Source organism: Podarcis cretensis (genome assembly GCF_951804945.1).
Source record: "Podarcis cretensis genome assembly, chromosome: Z".
Lineage (NCBI taxonomy): Eukaryota > Metazoa > Chordata > Lepidosauria > Squamata > Lacertidae > Podarcis > Podarcis cretensis.
In genome coordinates, this window is record NC_137184.1 from 35,249,813 (window position 1) to 35,265,902 (window position 16,090).

General features: G+C 41.0%; 1 long non-coding RNA gene across 2 annotated transcripts in view; it reads left to right on the forward strand.

The window, feature by feature from the left end:
- LOC307208103 overlaps positions 1–16,090 on the forward strand; it is a 44,056-nt gene that overhangs the window by 12,811 nt on the left and 15,155 nt on the right. Inside the window, exons 2-3 of one of the 2 annotated variants that reach the window (XR_013834973.1) lie at positions 9,292–9,451; positions 13,613–13,956. This is a non-coding gene — a long non-coding RNA (uncharacterized lncRNA). Of the gene's footprint in view, positions 1–9,291; positions 9,452–13,612; positions 13,957–16,090 lie in introns of those variants that run through there. The other variant, XR_013834972.1, reaches the window with a different exon arrangement.

Here is a 16,090-nt window from a genome sequence, read left to right on the forward strand (position 1 = left end):
TTTACATGTGATGCTTTCTAGACTGTCTAAGGAACACCTGCTCAGCTCGTTCCCTCTGGCTAAACTTGAATTGTTTCTCACTTATTTACTCTCATAGTATCTCCTGATGAATAAAGGTTTTTCAGCCCCACCCTGTTGTTTGGCTCCAAAATCTTCCTCCGCCCACAACATTTCTCTTCGCATAGGTGAGGGGAAAGCATTTAGTATTTGTTCAGAGGCTCTCTGCTATTATTATTGCATATATGCACAGGTTTGATTCACTGCATTCATTCTTAAAATGTAATTTATTAATCCTGTCTCATCATAGGGATGAGCAGCCCTGTTCATCCTATGGAAGCGTGAAATAAAAACAGCATTGCTGCAAGCAAGTCAAGACCATGAAGTGACTTTGTGCCTGCGAGTTAAGCCAGTTCAGCAACAGCAGTGCTGGCATAGTGCCTGCTCAGGAGGGTAAGAGCAGGGCAGGTATTTAAGGCTCACCTTGCCTCTGAACTTGGCAGACGATTCTGTCTTGTCTCTTCCTATTGTTCAAAGCAGCACAACCAGTTCCAGTGGAAAACCCTCTGCCCTGGAGCTGACATGGGGCTAAACCTAATACGGATCACCCAGTGCTTCTAGATGCTTGCTACTGAAGATACACTAAAGCAAGATGGGCCAGCTGTTAACTTGAATATTGCAATAGTTTGGGAGGGGTTTTTGCATGGTTTGCTTTTTATATTTAACTGCTGCATTGATTTTAAGTGTGAAGTAAATAATGTTGTTTTATTGTCCTTGTGTGATAGTCAACTTTGTTTTGTTCAGAATACACCTATTGAAATTAATGAGCACAGCAACATTAGGTGCATTAATTTCAATGGGTTTACTCTGAACAAACCTCAGTTGGCTACCACCCCTTGTTGATGATTTATTAACTGGGATGATGTTATCCTGAAAGGCAGCATAAAAGTCAATTAAATTTAGAAAATGAAATAAACTAGGAAGAGTCACCTGAGCCCCAGACCTTACTGTGAACTCAACTTTAAATCTCAGGACTCCATCCTGAAAAATATATGTAGTAATAACAGAGAAGCATGTACTGAGTGCTTCTTCTTTATTTATGCACAGCCATAACGCTTGTACCCCTATGGACTCAGATTAAGTGATCCTCCAAACTGCAGAGGATCCGCCATGATTTGGTGATCTAAGAATGTGTTGTAGGCTTGTAGGCTTACTCCTACTCTGCCTTCTTCCTTCTCAGGCACTAATAATTATTTATTTGGAACGGGCAACCTGGAAAATTTACTTCTTCTCCATTGCTTAATAATGGTTTTAGGATCAACAAATGAAATTCAGTTAGCCTTTCTACTGCCCAATGATTATTGACCTGTGGGAATGTAGAGAGGGATTTTTTTTAACACAGGGGCACCAGTGTTATGAAATGCCCTTCCTGCTGAAAAAATAGACAACCCTCAATCTGTACTGGTATTCCATTAACTTTGGGAAAAGCACCTGTTTCCCCAGGCATCCCCTTGATCTCTCAACACAAGGCTCCTTGCTGTGTTGTTTTGATGGGACAATTTTATTGTGTATTTTGATAATGGATATTTTAATGCTTGTGGTGGAATTGCTTTTTTGCACTTGTAAATAGCTTAGAATTCCAATTTGGCACTAAATTGTATAATACTAAGTGAAATTAATAACAAAATTTATATTATTCGACATTTGTATGCCACCCCATATAAGAAAAACATCATTTTCCATGTTGCTCTAACTATACTTTGCCATAATGTCCAAATCAAACAACTGTGCATAGTCCTAATTTCTACACAATAATTACAAACTGTACTCTAAACATTATTTGCCTAATATGGAGATCACAGCAAACTGTAATTATAGCGGCCCAGAAATGAAAGGGGGGGAATCAGTGCATGAATGTTCATGAGGGAGGAGTGGCTGTTTGTCATTGAGATCTATAGTCTGTGACTTGTTCCTGATCCCCCATATGAGGATCAGCCAGGCAAAGTCATTGTGATAAGGAGGTATGGTCAAGGTTTTCCCCCCAGGGTGGTTAGAACTCCCTAGCCCCATTCAGAAATGAAAGAGGGAAAGGCAAGTAAAGCCAGTTATGTGAGTTTGTTGAAAGCCTCATCATTAGAATGTTTTGTTCTTAAGATAATTAAATAGCTGATTTGGGAGAAATTAATGCCCTGTCTTAAAAAGCAGAGACATCACCTTGCCAACAGAGGTCCGTATAGTTCAAGCTATGGTTTTCCCAATAGTGATGTATGGAAGTGAGAGCTGGACCATAAAGAAGGCTGATCACCGAAGAATTGATGCTTTTGAATTATGGTGCTGGAGGAGACTCTTGAGAATCCCATGGACTGCAAGAAGATCACACCTCTCCATTCGTAAGGAAATCAGCCCTGAGTGCTCACTGGAAGGACAGATTGTGAAGCTGAGGCTCCAATACTTTGGCCACCTCATGAGAAGAGAAGACTCCCTGGAAAAGACCCTGATGGTGGGAAAGATGGAGGGCACAAGGAGAAGGGGACGACAGAGGACGAGATGGTTGGACAGTGTTCTCGAAGCTACAAACATGAGTTTGACCAAACTGCGGGAGGCAGTGGAAGACAGAAGTGCCTGGCGTGCTCTGGTCCATGGGGTCACGAAGAGTCGGACACGACTAAACGACTAAACAACAACAAGAACACAAGAAGAGCACTATTTGGTCAAGCTAAAGGCCCATCTAATCCACTGTGGTCAACCGGGACCTGCAGCAGCACTCTCTCCTCCTGTGATTGCTAGTAACTGGTATTCAGAGGCATGCTGCATTTGACAGTGGAGGTAGAACACAACGGGGCTGATCCATTGGGGATAATGAAGCACTGCCCCACCAAACTCATTCTGCTCTCAAGTCAGCCCCCAGCTGGCTACCTTCTTTCTTCCAACCACTCTGGGTCCTGCTCTGCCTGCCATTGGCTCTCATCTACTACTGGTCTTCCTGCCTTCTGCCCTACCAATCCCAATGAGCACCAGCCACCACTGGTGGAACATAGTCACCATGTAGTGACCCAGTTTGAGAAGGAATTCTCTGAAGCTGTCTTTCTCAACTTTGGGTCCCCAGATGGTGTTGTACTCCGTTCCTAGTTAGCAGGCCCACAGTTGTCAGGAATGATGCAAGTTGTAGGCCAACAACACCTGAGGACCCAAGGTTAAGAAAGGCAGCTATCTCTGCTCTTTGTGACAGATTTTTATTTGTAGTGGAGAGATTAGATTGTATGAAGTGGATGTTGTCACCCAGGCAAAAAATATCAAGGTTTGTTTATAGATACTGGCTTTTAAAAAAAGGTGGTAAGAACCCTTATTTCTGGTGAACTGGAGAGCGAACCAGGAAACTAAGCATAATTTGGCAATCTTAAATGGCAAGAGTTATTCCCTCAAATCTGCTCCTTCCAGGTAAGTCATCTTGCCATGTCATTTTGCATAGCAACAGAGATAGGTTATTGTTGAAGCTGAGCTAATCAACAGCAGGCTTTTCCATTGCTAAATAGAGCTAACCAAGCTGCTTATGAGTCATCTTGGCTGGCCTGGGGCTCAGCTTGTTTAACCAATGGGAACTTTGGTGACTTGGTGCAGAATTATTTCTGGGAACAAAACCAGTGTTTATGCCCTAATAAATCCAGGGTTTCATATGATGTCAATTCTATTCAGAGCCCTGAACTTAAGAGACATGACTAACTTAGATCCATCAATTTCAATGGGTCTACTCTAAATAGAACTTAGTTGAATCCAAACATTTTAGTCTTTTCTAAGGGCTGGGTTAGAATGCACTTTTGAGATCTATTTCAAAACTAGCATATATATTTTTTTTTTGGGGGGGGGAGCGTAAACTCTTTACAGTGTAACAAGGATACAAAGTAAAATCAAAACTATGATGCTTGATTAGTGCTGAAGTTCTTAAACCGCTCATGAAATTAATATCCATATGCAGCAGTGGGTCATGCATAACCGAAGTGAATTTAGCCAATAACAGGGAGTTTGGAACTAGATAGATGTGTGGTTATTAATGTTTGTACTCTGTAGCAGCTGTGAAGGCAATTTCCATTTTATAGCAGCAGTTGAGAAATAAACTGCATTGTAAAATCATTATTTATAAATAAAATCCTTATCTGCCCATGAATATTAATTACCCCACTCCACAGATGTTACTAAAGGAGTTTCCATATTATTGAGCTTGTTATGGCAACTGAGCAGTTCAGTGATGCCAATTATTTACCAGTGATCTGCATTGTCACCATTGCCTGACCAAGATACAAAGAGCAAGCAGGTTAGGATTAAAGCATGTTAGGTGACTTCAACAAATAGGCTTGCTCCTCTCATATATAAACTATGACAGCAGCATATATATTGGCTGCAGCCACCCAGATAGAGGTGCCACCTGGAGAAGGAGGAAGAGGAAGAGAAGTCACTGCCCTGCTGTTGCTGCCACTTTATACAGCAGCTATGGTGACCCTTCTGTGTAAGACAGAAGAGGGCAGGTGTGCTGCCTCTTCCCAGGTATCTCCTGTGGATGCTGCTGCACCCCGCTTCATTTGTGAGCCGGCCCTGATTATGGTTAAGAGTATGATTAGCTGAAATTCCCCATTCCAGTATTCTAACTGAATATTATCCACTCTGTATGGACGTGGTTCTCCAGAGTCTCGAGGCTAGAAGGAGGGCAAAAGGGTCTGATACAAGCCAGCTTCCTATGTACATTCCAAACATGAGTGCATGAGGATATAATTCTGCATTTCCTAAAATGTAGGTGAATCGTGACTAATAAAGCGTTGTTGTATTTTACAACTAAGTGTGAGCTTAGTGAGGACCTCTAGGATGAAACAAGTTGGAATATGAAAAATTAAAATCCATACTAGCTGATAATTAAAAGCAACTGCTTCAACTTGAGTTGTTAGAAGGTTTTGCCAAAGATGTTCCTTACTTCTCAGTCAACAGTTGCTAGAGCTGCAATTTGCCTAAATAAAGCTTCAATCATGGGGAAAATTGACTGCATGCAGAATTTAATACTAATGCAAATTGTAGACTAACAGCCGCAATTACTGTCTATAAAGTCACCAGCAGATTAATTAAAATTGTATGTAGCATTCTCTTTTATAAGCTGCATTTCTTTCTTTCTTTCTTTCTTTCTTTTTATAAAAATATAATTTGTTCTATAAGGCTAACTGCTTTCTAGGGACAAAGATACACTGCACCTCTTGTACTGAAGAGTTCACATTCTCCATTGATGTACTTAATAGTAACTGGGCTATTAAATTTAGAGAGGGGGGAAATAGTTGATGGCTTACTTAACCTTGCCTTTTAAAGACCTTTCGCTGAGATGGTGCAAAGCTGTTTTTCACCTGGGTATCTATTAACAACAGTGCAGCCACTTCAGGTGAAACTTGACAAAAAGAACCAAATAATAAAAAGGCGCAAATTGAAGTTAACAGCCTGTTCTGGAGAGGTTCTGCAATGAAAGCCAGACAGCAGAGGTTTGAAAGAGACAAAGCCATCACTGGGACTTGCTGAAAATGCGGGGTTAGAGCAATATCTCTTCACTTCTATACATTTGTTGCCTTTTTAGTTGAGAGAATACAATTCTACTCTGAAGCTCCCCAACGTAATATGGAATACTCTGTGGAATTCATGGATGCATTTCAAAACCCTTTAGATTTTCAAGTTCCTTCTCATTGCAGCTGTTTTGGCAGTCTAAAAAGATAGGGTGATAAATTAGAAGGGCAATGGCAAAGTGGTACTGCTTCTGTTAACAAAGCCATTTTACCAAGTTTTCCATGGGTAAAGGGAGGATTTTGGGAACTGGGTTGGGTTTTCTTTCTTTTAAATGGATTGACTTCTTTGCGTAATTCCAAAGGATATAGCGGGTATACTAGAAGTTATACAAGAAATCTGTGAATAGGATTACCACTTAAAAAACAACAGTATCTAGAATGTGGGGAGATTTGGATCATGGTCATAGTGCTGGAGCTTTTACTCTTTCCCCCCTTGCTGTTTTCCTGTTATAATGACAACAACCCATTCAAAAATAGCATTAAAGTAGCATGATAGTACTTTAAATTTATGCTGCAGAAGGGTCCTTAGCATAGGAGCGAACTCCTAGGGGCCAAGTTCCTTGCAGCCCCCCAATAAAATATTTGAGGGACCAGACCAACCTCCCCCTAAGCTTGATGGGCTTTGCCATTCAGATGGGGTTTGTGTGCTGTGTCTTGTGATTGATTACTGTATATGGTCAGGGTGTTACCTGGGTCCCCCCAATATTTTATTCAAGTTGGCACCCCTGGGCCTTAGTTCACACTCTAACAACACCCCTCCACACAAAGGTCGGGCTATATATACAGTTTAACAGTGCTGTGAAACAGCTGGCAAAGCATCCCTGTTCCCAATGAAATTAAACTTGTTTGTGGTATGTAGGAGGGGAAGGGTATTCCTGTTTATTCAGCTGCATGTGGATTAATTTAAATTTTAGAGTCCAAACAGCTTTACCATTTGCACAAACACATTAGGCAAACTGTGTACGTACAGCTGTTTCCAATAATTAAATTAAGAATCTAAAAAATAATAGTAGTAGTAGTTGTTGTAGTTGTAGTAGGCCTAGCTGATTCTCATTGACATTTCGGGAAGAGAACCAAGCTACACTGTCAGCTTCCCAGTCACAGCACTTTCAGAATTAAGCATTCTTTTTTAATAAAAAAAAAATCTGTTGATGTAGCAGCAATGAAATAAAATAAAATAAAATGTTGATGAGTAAACATTTTAATGCAAGTGTTATGAGCAGCAACAATCTGGAAACAACTTTTTTATTTTTTTTTATTAGCCATTGAGCATTTTATAACATCCAAGAGACATCTAGCTTAAGATAATTGCTGAGAAAAGCAACACTGGGGAATACCTTCAGGGAGGAAGAGGACACTATGAATTAGAAAACCGTTTGTGGGATGATGATAATAAATTAAGGACATATCCTCAGAGCACGTACATTGATTGCCACACTAGAGCTTGCATAGGTCCTGAAATGTGTTGGTGGAACTCACAGAGCCATCCTAACTCCTGATCCACAACACTGGAGGTTGGGGAGGGGGTGCTAAGCCTGTCTTAGCTCTCACCGCTGGATGAAAAACTTGAACTCAGGTTTCCGTTTCTGCCAAATTATTTAATGCATACTTCTGTGATACATGGGCAAAGTAAGGGTTAAAGGCACAGCAGGTAAACTGCATGGCTTAAGCATGAGCTGAGAGGTTGATGCAACAAGTTAGCATACCCTTTTGAAGAGCAAGGCTGGCATAAGAAAAATGAGAGGAGCTTCTGCTCTGCAACCAAATGGGCACGTCTGTGAGAGGGCTGGGCTTGTGAGGTTTGTTCATGTTGGTACCGGTCTCTCTGTGTCCTTAGCAACGGAGATGGTGACTCACCATCTGACTTACTGCCAGCTGCCTCCTGCAGAGGAGGCTCCATACTGGCATGGGGAGCCAGGTGGCTTTTGGGGAAGTGCCTGACTGGAGGTGTACAATATCACAGGGATGGGGCACTTATCTGACAACCTGCTTGAACCTTCACCAGAATTCAGCTCCTGACTCTCTTGATCACTGCTCCCTCCTCCAGCTCAGGCATTGGCCACAATTCTGCCTCCCCCCACCCACAATCCTGCTTGGGCGCTCCCCATGGGTCATATAGCTCCAGCTCCCTATCTCTTCACCTACCTATTTGGGTTCTGCCCATCCCCTCCATGGCGTTTCTATGGGGTTCATGACATAGTCTGAGGTGGAGGTGGCACAACTGAGCCCCACTGAGCTCTGCTGTGGTTGGGAGTGTTCCTCCACCATGGATGGTCCTATTGCATCAGCTAGTTGTGCAGGGATTTACAGGCTACCATTTGCAGTGATGTAACAGTCCTCAAATGGAGGAAAATCCTAAGCTGGTCCAGTTACTGGAAACAGCCTGGCCACCAAGCAATGACTCTATTCCGTGCCAGTCTGGAGCTGGTACAGCAATAATCAAGGAAGATACCATCTTCCTTTCTGTCCTGGCCAGTGGCAGTTTCACTGCTCCATTCAGCCCTGCAGCTCCCAGCTGGGTCTTAGGTTTGCTCCATCAGCAAGATAGTTAGGAATGTCAGCAGAAGGAATAAATCAGCGACCCAAGGGACAGCACAGAGTGAGGGAACAACAAGCAGGAAGTGTCTCAGCACAACACAGAAAGAGAGGATAGCAGAGACCTGGGGTATGCTTACATTGCTGCTTACTTTCCATCCAGTGCACCCCAGCTACTAGTTTTTGAAGCCAGCTACTAGTTTTTGAAGCCGCATTCACACAACATTGGCTACAGTCCATATTGACGCTGTGGGTTCTTGACAAATAGTTCTGTTTGATGCATTTTTTTTCTTCTCAAACCAACCTCAATCCAACTAGGAAACCTAAGCCACACTTCATGGTGATCATTTGACAGCCATTGCGCATATCCACATGAACAATGCATGCACAGACAACAGCTCCAGGGAGTTCCAGGGGGTTGCAGGGACAGGGAAACTGAAAAGGCCATGCAAGTCAGGTGAAGACACCCCCACCCACCCTCTGATGTGAACAGCATCATGAAAATGTGGCTTGAAGCACAGTGGGAGGAAATGACTTTGCTGTATTTCAAGCTGCTAACATGAATATACCCACAGATAGAGGAATTTAAGCGGTCTTGTGTGATAGTAATAATAAGTTCCAACTGTCTCAAGACTGATAGCAAACTCCTCTACTCCACATTGTAGACCAGTATTTTTATCTTCGTACTATGTTTTAATGGCAAATTTTCTCCCAAAATCAAATCGGAAGAGACCATTTCAATAAAGATGCGACATTTCTAGATAGCATAAATGACTGTGACCTAGAACAGATGGTCATTAAACTGGCCAGAGCAGGGAGGTGATCCTGAATTTAATCTTAAGTGGTGCCCAGGAACTAGTGCCAGATGAAATAAATGTTGAACTGATAGGGAACAGTGGGCATACTGTGATGAGGCTCAGCGTCTAGTTAAGTGGATAATTGCCAAGAGAAGTCCAACACAGTCACATTTGACTTCAAAGGAGAAACACATTTACACAGCTGTGAAAAGGGTGAATGCCAATTGCTTCACCTCAAAATGCACCTGGAAAAGGTTCAAAAAAGGGGCAGTGAAAATGATCACAGGGCTGGAACAACTCCCCTACGAAAAAATGTTGCAAGATTTTTAATTTAGGAAAAAACACACAACTATGCTTCTCCTTTACATCTGCAGGTGTGGCAGTGGATGTGATGGACTGGATGTGTCTTGCCTTGGCAACGGACTGGATGAGAGCCAAGAAACTGAAGCTCAATCCAGATAGGACTGAGGCTGTTCCCTAGACCTAATACATGGGAGGTTGCCTGCTCTCGATGGGTTTACACTCCCTCTGAAGGTACATAGCTTGTGGGTATTTCTGGTTCCTTTGCTGTTGCTTAAGGCTCAGATAGTGGCTGGTAGCCCAGCTGTGCCTCTATCTGGACAAGGATAGCCTAACGTTTTCAAATAATATTTTATTAAGTTTTCCTTTTTTCCCTTTGCCACAATCAAATAAAATCATGTCATCACATATATCTTTGCTCAAACTGAGCATCGACTTCCTCCCTTCCCACTCCCTGGCTTCTATAGATATTCACATTCATCTTAGCATTTCTATATCCCCATAATTACCTCCTTTCCGCACTTACAAAAACAGCAACTCTCATATTTGTAAAGTCTTAACCTTACAAAATATTTTAAGTCAGCCCTGCAAACATTTTCAAATATTTACAGTGTTCCTTCATATATTGTAAAAATTTACTCCAGTCCTTTTCAAACAGTTCATCACACTGGTTTCGGATTTTCCTGCCAGCTTCGCCAGTTCTGCATATTCAATCATCTTAGTCTGCCATTCTTCCAATGTTGGAAGTTCCTGCTGCTTCCATTTCTGGGCTAAAAGTGTCCTCGCCACAGTGGTAGCATATATAAATATGTTTATTTCTTTTTGGGGAATTTCTTCTCCTATTATAACCAATAAGAAAACCTCTTTTTTTGGATAAATGTATTTTTAAAAACCTTTTTCAATTCATTATCTATCATATCCCAGTAGGCTTTGGTCTTAGTACAAATCCACCACATATGAAAGAAATTCCCTTCCTTCTCCTTGCATTTGTATGTTCACACCCAGAGACCTCCCCATTAAATAAAGACACATTTGACTCAAATTTTAGTTTTGGTTTTTGGCAGAATTTAGGCCACAACTTTATTGATTACAGAAAAGTGAGTGGTTTCATAGGCTCTGGTTCAACTAGCTCCCTACACCCTTGCAGGTAGCGCTGACCCAGAGCTCTATCATAGGTCAGTGAAGGGTGAATACCTGAGGCAGGTAAAAAGCCCGGGAACAGACTCTGTTCACTCTGGAGATGCTCCCCTGGACTCAGGCACAGGAACAACCCCCTTTCAGGGGTTGACCAAACCAAGTTAAGTCCCTGGATTCCTTTAACGGAATACTCTTCACATAGGGATGGCGAGACCATTCTCCCATCCCTATCACATGAACCAGTGCCTATCCGCAACCTTACAAGTTGTGACAAATTGCTATGTGGCAGGCGAAACCCAAATGGCCACAGTCAATCAGCCAAGTGGGGAAAATTCCTGCCGTGCCCCTGTCCCAATGACAGACAACACACAACAGCATAGCAAGGTCAATTGCAAAATGCCCTAAAATTAGAGAGAGGTGGGTGGACCGAAAGAGGAAGCTCTGGGACACATACATGGGTTTATATAGGTCACTCAATAGGTCCCTCTAGGACCATTATAAACAATAGTGGTGACAGCGGGCACTCCTGTCTAGTTTCTTTCGTTATCTCAATCTTTTCAGTCTAAGTATTATTGACTAATAGTCTTGCATTTTGTTCAGAATATATAGCTTGAATACCATTAAGAAACATTGGACCCATATCCATAAATTTTATCCCCCCCATAAAATACCAAGACACATTATCAAATGCATTCTCGGCAACTATAAACATCAAAGCTGCTTGTTTGTCTTTCCTAGAATCCAAATATTCAATTATATCAATTATGTTCCTGACATTGTCTTTCATTTGTCTCCCAGGTAAGAATCCAGTTTGGTCCTTTCCTATCACCTCTCTCAATACTTCTTTCAGTCTATTCACTAAAATATTAGCAAATAGTTTATAATCATTGTTCAGAAGTGAAATTGGCCTATAGTTTTTGACCTGCATTAAGTCTGTGTCTTGCTTAGGGATTAACATAATATAGGCCTCTTTCCATGTCTCTGGGAGCTTCTTACCCATCAAGATACTATTCATAACATAGTATGCTCGTTGGTCTATAAAATTATTGCAGAATTTTGCTATCAATCCATCCAGTCCTGGGGCCCTTCTAATTCTGCTTGTTTAATCGCTGATTGTACTTCATCAATCGTTATAAGGGAATTTAGCTGGTTCTTTTTCTCTGTGGAAATTTTCTGCAGTCTATTCTTTTCCAGAAATTCTTCTATATTTATCTTATCCTCTTTTTCCTTTTTATATAATTTATTATAAAACTTTTGGAAATTCTTCCTTATCTCTCCCAGATTGTCTATTGTTTTCCCTTCAACTGTGAGTTTAGTAATTGTATTCTGTTTTTGCCTCTTTTTTAACTGCCAGGCTAACAATTTGCCTGGCTTATTTGCAAAACTCAAAGCTTCTTTAATTCAGTAATTTAATTTTCCACTCAATCTCTTGATTTATTAATATCAAAAACTGAGTCTGTAGAATTTTTATATTTTGTTTCACTTGGTTATTAGCTGATTTTAAAAAATCAATTTCTTTTCATTTTCAATTATTTGTTTCATTATCTCTTCCTTTTCTCTCTCTCTTGTTCTTTTTTGAATTGAGTCTTGCTGAATCAAGAAGCCTCTTATTATCGCTATACATGCATCCCATATCACATTTAGGTCAATTCCTTTGTTTAAATTCAATTCAAAATAATCTATTAGGATTTTTTAAGCTTTCCCCGTTATTTTTTGATCATCCAACAGTCCCTTATTCATTCTCCACCTAAATGAGGTTTCTTCTTTTCCTTTCAACTCCATGGTTATTGTATTATGATCCGAGAGAGTTCTTGGAAGAATTTCTGATTTTATTACCCTTGGCGTTAAATCTCTGGAAATCCAGATATAATCAATCTGTCCTGCACTTTGATTTGGTTCTGAGAAGAAACTAAATTGTCTTTCTAGTGGGTGTTTTAATCTCCATATGTCAATTAAATCACTGTTTTCCCCTAACGTAAAAAAATGTTTCCCTTGACATGTATCTTTTTTCCTTTGAGTTCTGTCCATATCCAGAGAGCCCACCCCGTTAAGGTCCTCCGTTAGAATAATTCTTTTAATTCAAACAGCTTCTCCTCAAGTTAGGATAGCCTAACCTTTGTCATCTATGTTCTGGTAACCTCTAGGTTAGAGTACTGCTAACATTTGTCATGTGTTAAGCATTGCTTTCACAATTCTGTGGGACTTCCTCCCATCTGAGATCAGGCAGCTCCCTTCTCTGTTCAATTTCTGGCAGCACTTGATGAATTGTTTTTTAAAAAAAATTCATAAGGCCCCTCCCCTCAATTTTATGGCTAATTGGCTTTATGCTGTATCACATTTGCATCACTGTTGGACTCCCCTTACAAACTGAGATATTAAGCAGTATGTAAATCATTAAAATTAATACATTGGTGTGTGCTTTGAAACACAAAGTAAAAATCAGAAGTGCAATTGCTGGATGGATGGTGCTGAATAATAACAGGCACATGATGATGAGTTTGGATTTCATATCCCGCTTTATCACTACCCGAAGGAGTCTCAAAGCGGCTAACATTCTCCTTTCCCTTCCTCCCCCACAACAAACACTCTGTGAAGTGAGTGGGCCTGAGAGACTTCAAAGAAGTGTGACTGGCCCAAGGTCACCCAGCAGCTGCGTGTGGAGGAGCGGAGACACAAACCCGGTTTCCCATATTACGGGTCTATCACTCTGAACCACTACACCACACTGGCTCTCTTACATTGAATGTGTAAGCTGTTGTTAGCATGCCACAATGCTAAGACCTTATCCAAACATATTTTTGAAGATCAAAGGGAGGGATAAGTTCAGTGTTTTGTTTTTTTCAGCCGGAACTCACAGGAACCCAGTTCTGACACCTCTCAGGTGGGTGCCATTGCCATTCATGGTGAGCTCTGGCTGGATAAGTTGTTTTTGTTCAAGTTACTTTGGACAAACTCTGTCCTAAAAATGCTTGGAATTTATTCTGGCATTTTTTTGGGGGGGCGGGCATACTTTGGTGGTAGAAACTGCATGGCATTCTTCATATGATCACTTCACAAGTTTCGCATTCCATCCTGTAGTTTGGCTGGGTGAAACCCTTAAACATAGTTTTCAAACAAGAGCCAAGTTAGACCTAACGTGGCAGTGGGGGCGAAGAAGAGAAGGTGGGTGCTCCCCTAAAACCAACTTTGGCTGCCTCCCCTTAAAAAAGCTCAAAAACTTTGGGTGGGTGCTCAGCAAGTTCCACCACCTTTTTCTAGAAAAAAAGCCCTGCCTAGCAAGCATGGACAATGGTGCACCAAGGAGGTGACCTGAGGCAATCTGTCTTGGCCAGCATATTCCTCCCACCCCACTGGGACGTGGGTGGTATGTCTAGAAATCTAATAAGAAGTAGAGTCCTGGGAAGACCTGTTCCCTGCCTTGCAGGCCTTTTTCACCTGTCCTGGGAGGGCGGGGCCCTGACCGACTCTGGCTATAGAAGCTGAGGCTGCTGAACAGAATCTTGGGCTGGGGTGTTGTCTGTAGGGAGTTTTGTTGTGGGGAGTGTGTGTGTGTGTTTTTGTATCTCGTGAATTATGTGGAAATTGTTTCAGTTTGGCTGTGTACCTTTTTGATGTTTTGTTTATTCTTTATGAGTACTTTTGTTACATTGCAGTTATATAATTTTTTTCATGTTGTTAAGCTGCCTTGAGCATGTTTGGAACTCTGGGAAGATGACATACAAGTAAAATGATGTATGTATGTATTATAGCTGTTTTTTTCTCTTCCTTTTATGGTGATGCATAAGTGATCAACATATACAGGTGATGATACATCCTGCACATTACTCATGCACATGGCTATTTTACACACATGTAGAAATCATATGAAACAACAAGGGCTTCATGGTGTGAGTGTCTTTAGTGATCTAACATTTAAAACAGTTTGTGTCCCCCCCCTTTCTATGTGCTTTTACAAAATATCAGCAAAATATTCCTGCCAAAGCTAAGCCACCAATAAGCTACTTAAAAGAAATGTTTACTTAAAAGGACACTTTAAAGAGCAAATAACCCACGTGAAAGCCAATGAACCTTATTGATTTCAACAGATTATTTCTCTTTGTTGTTTGGAAAGCATGCCGATATCCTCAATCACCTTATAAGACTAGCAGCGGCTTCTTTATTTCTACACTAGTTAATTCCTGATAATATTTGCAGATGGAGAGAAGAACCAAGAACAACTTTTAGAACAATTATATGGAGGCTTTTTTAGTTTATGGAAATATCATTCAATGTACTGGTCAGTTCTGCTGCTTGCTCGATGCAGAAGGAATGCAGATCTAAAGCCCTTTGATATTTTCCTCGTGATGGGTTTTGAAAGGCCTTTATGATCATCTAAATAAATGATAAATCCACCCACATTTCTTACCTCCTGAAATAGTTGTATAGTTCATACCTCATCAGATTTCTGCATTTTCAGTGAATTAGTCCTCAATTATTAATGGCTATAGAAGAGCAAAATGTGAATGCTAAATGCTAATCATGATTTCAATGTATATATGTGCGCGCGCGCACACACACACACACACACACACACACACAGAAAGCTTTATGCTTCCTGACCTGCTAACCTAATGATCATACTTTCTAATTCCAACAAAATCAAACCAATTCACCTCTGAAATAGACAAAACATACTATATCCTGAAGTGTAGAACAACATATAGAATATTGAGACTATATCAGTTGTTGTTTTTTAAGTGTGCTATTTGGATATACAAAATGACTTTATCCTAAAGTTTTTGAATTATAGCCAAATATACTTACTTAATGGCCTTTCATGACTGGTGGCTAGTAGCTACTGAACACATCACACATCTGCTTAGGCGACGGCTAGAGAGAAAGAGTTTGGCTAGTGGAGTCTGGCTACTTTTGAGGGAGCCTGTATCTCTTTTCCAGCTTAATACAGATTCCTTCTTTACCCTCAGGTAAAAGCCTCAGTCTTCATGGACTGGATAGGAGCTGGGACAATTGCAAATTTACTTTATCTTAGACTGCAAGTCTCAGGGCAAGATCTACATCATTAACTTGCAACTGTTTCATAAACAAACAAACAAACAAAAGCTGGAATATTTTATAGCTCAGGTAAGTGGGGCATACAAGCTGGATTGTGACCCACCCCTGGGATGCTAAACTTGACACTGTTCTTGATTGACTCCATCTGCACTGTACATTTAAAGCTCTGTTGTATCACTTTAATCAGCCATGGCTTCCCAGAAAAGAATCATGGGGACTGAAGTTTATTATTCTGTTTATTATCCTGTCTTCTGGAGCTTTGAGGCAGCTTTGTGTCTTTTTTACATTTGTTTGACTATCAATAGCTATATTCCCTTGCTTTCTTGTTGCCCCTTAGTCCCAATTCTCCACCTAGCTTAACTTTCTGTGGAGCCACATTAGAAGACGTGTGGTAGGCGTAGAAGGCTTAACAAACTACATTTCCCAGGATTCTTGGGTGGGGGTGGGGGGAAGCCATGGTATGATGCTGCTTTAAATGAATAGTGCAGATGGGGCCATACTTTGCCTGGAAAACGTAGCAGCATTTTTTAATGCATTGCCTGTATATTCCACCTTTCCTCCTAAGAGCTCAAGGTAATGTACATGGCTCTCCCTCACACCATTTTATCCTCACAATAGCCCTGTGAGTTAGGTAAGCCTGATATGCTATGACTGCCCCAAAGTAATGTGGTGAGGTCCATGGCT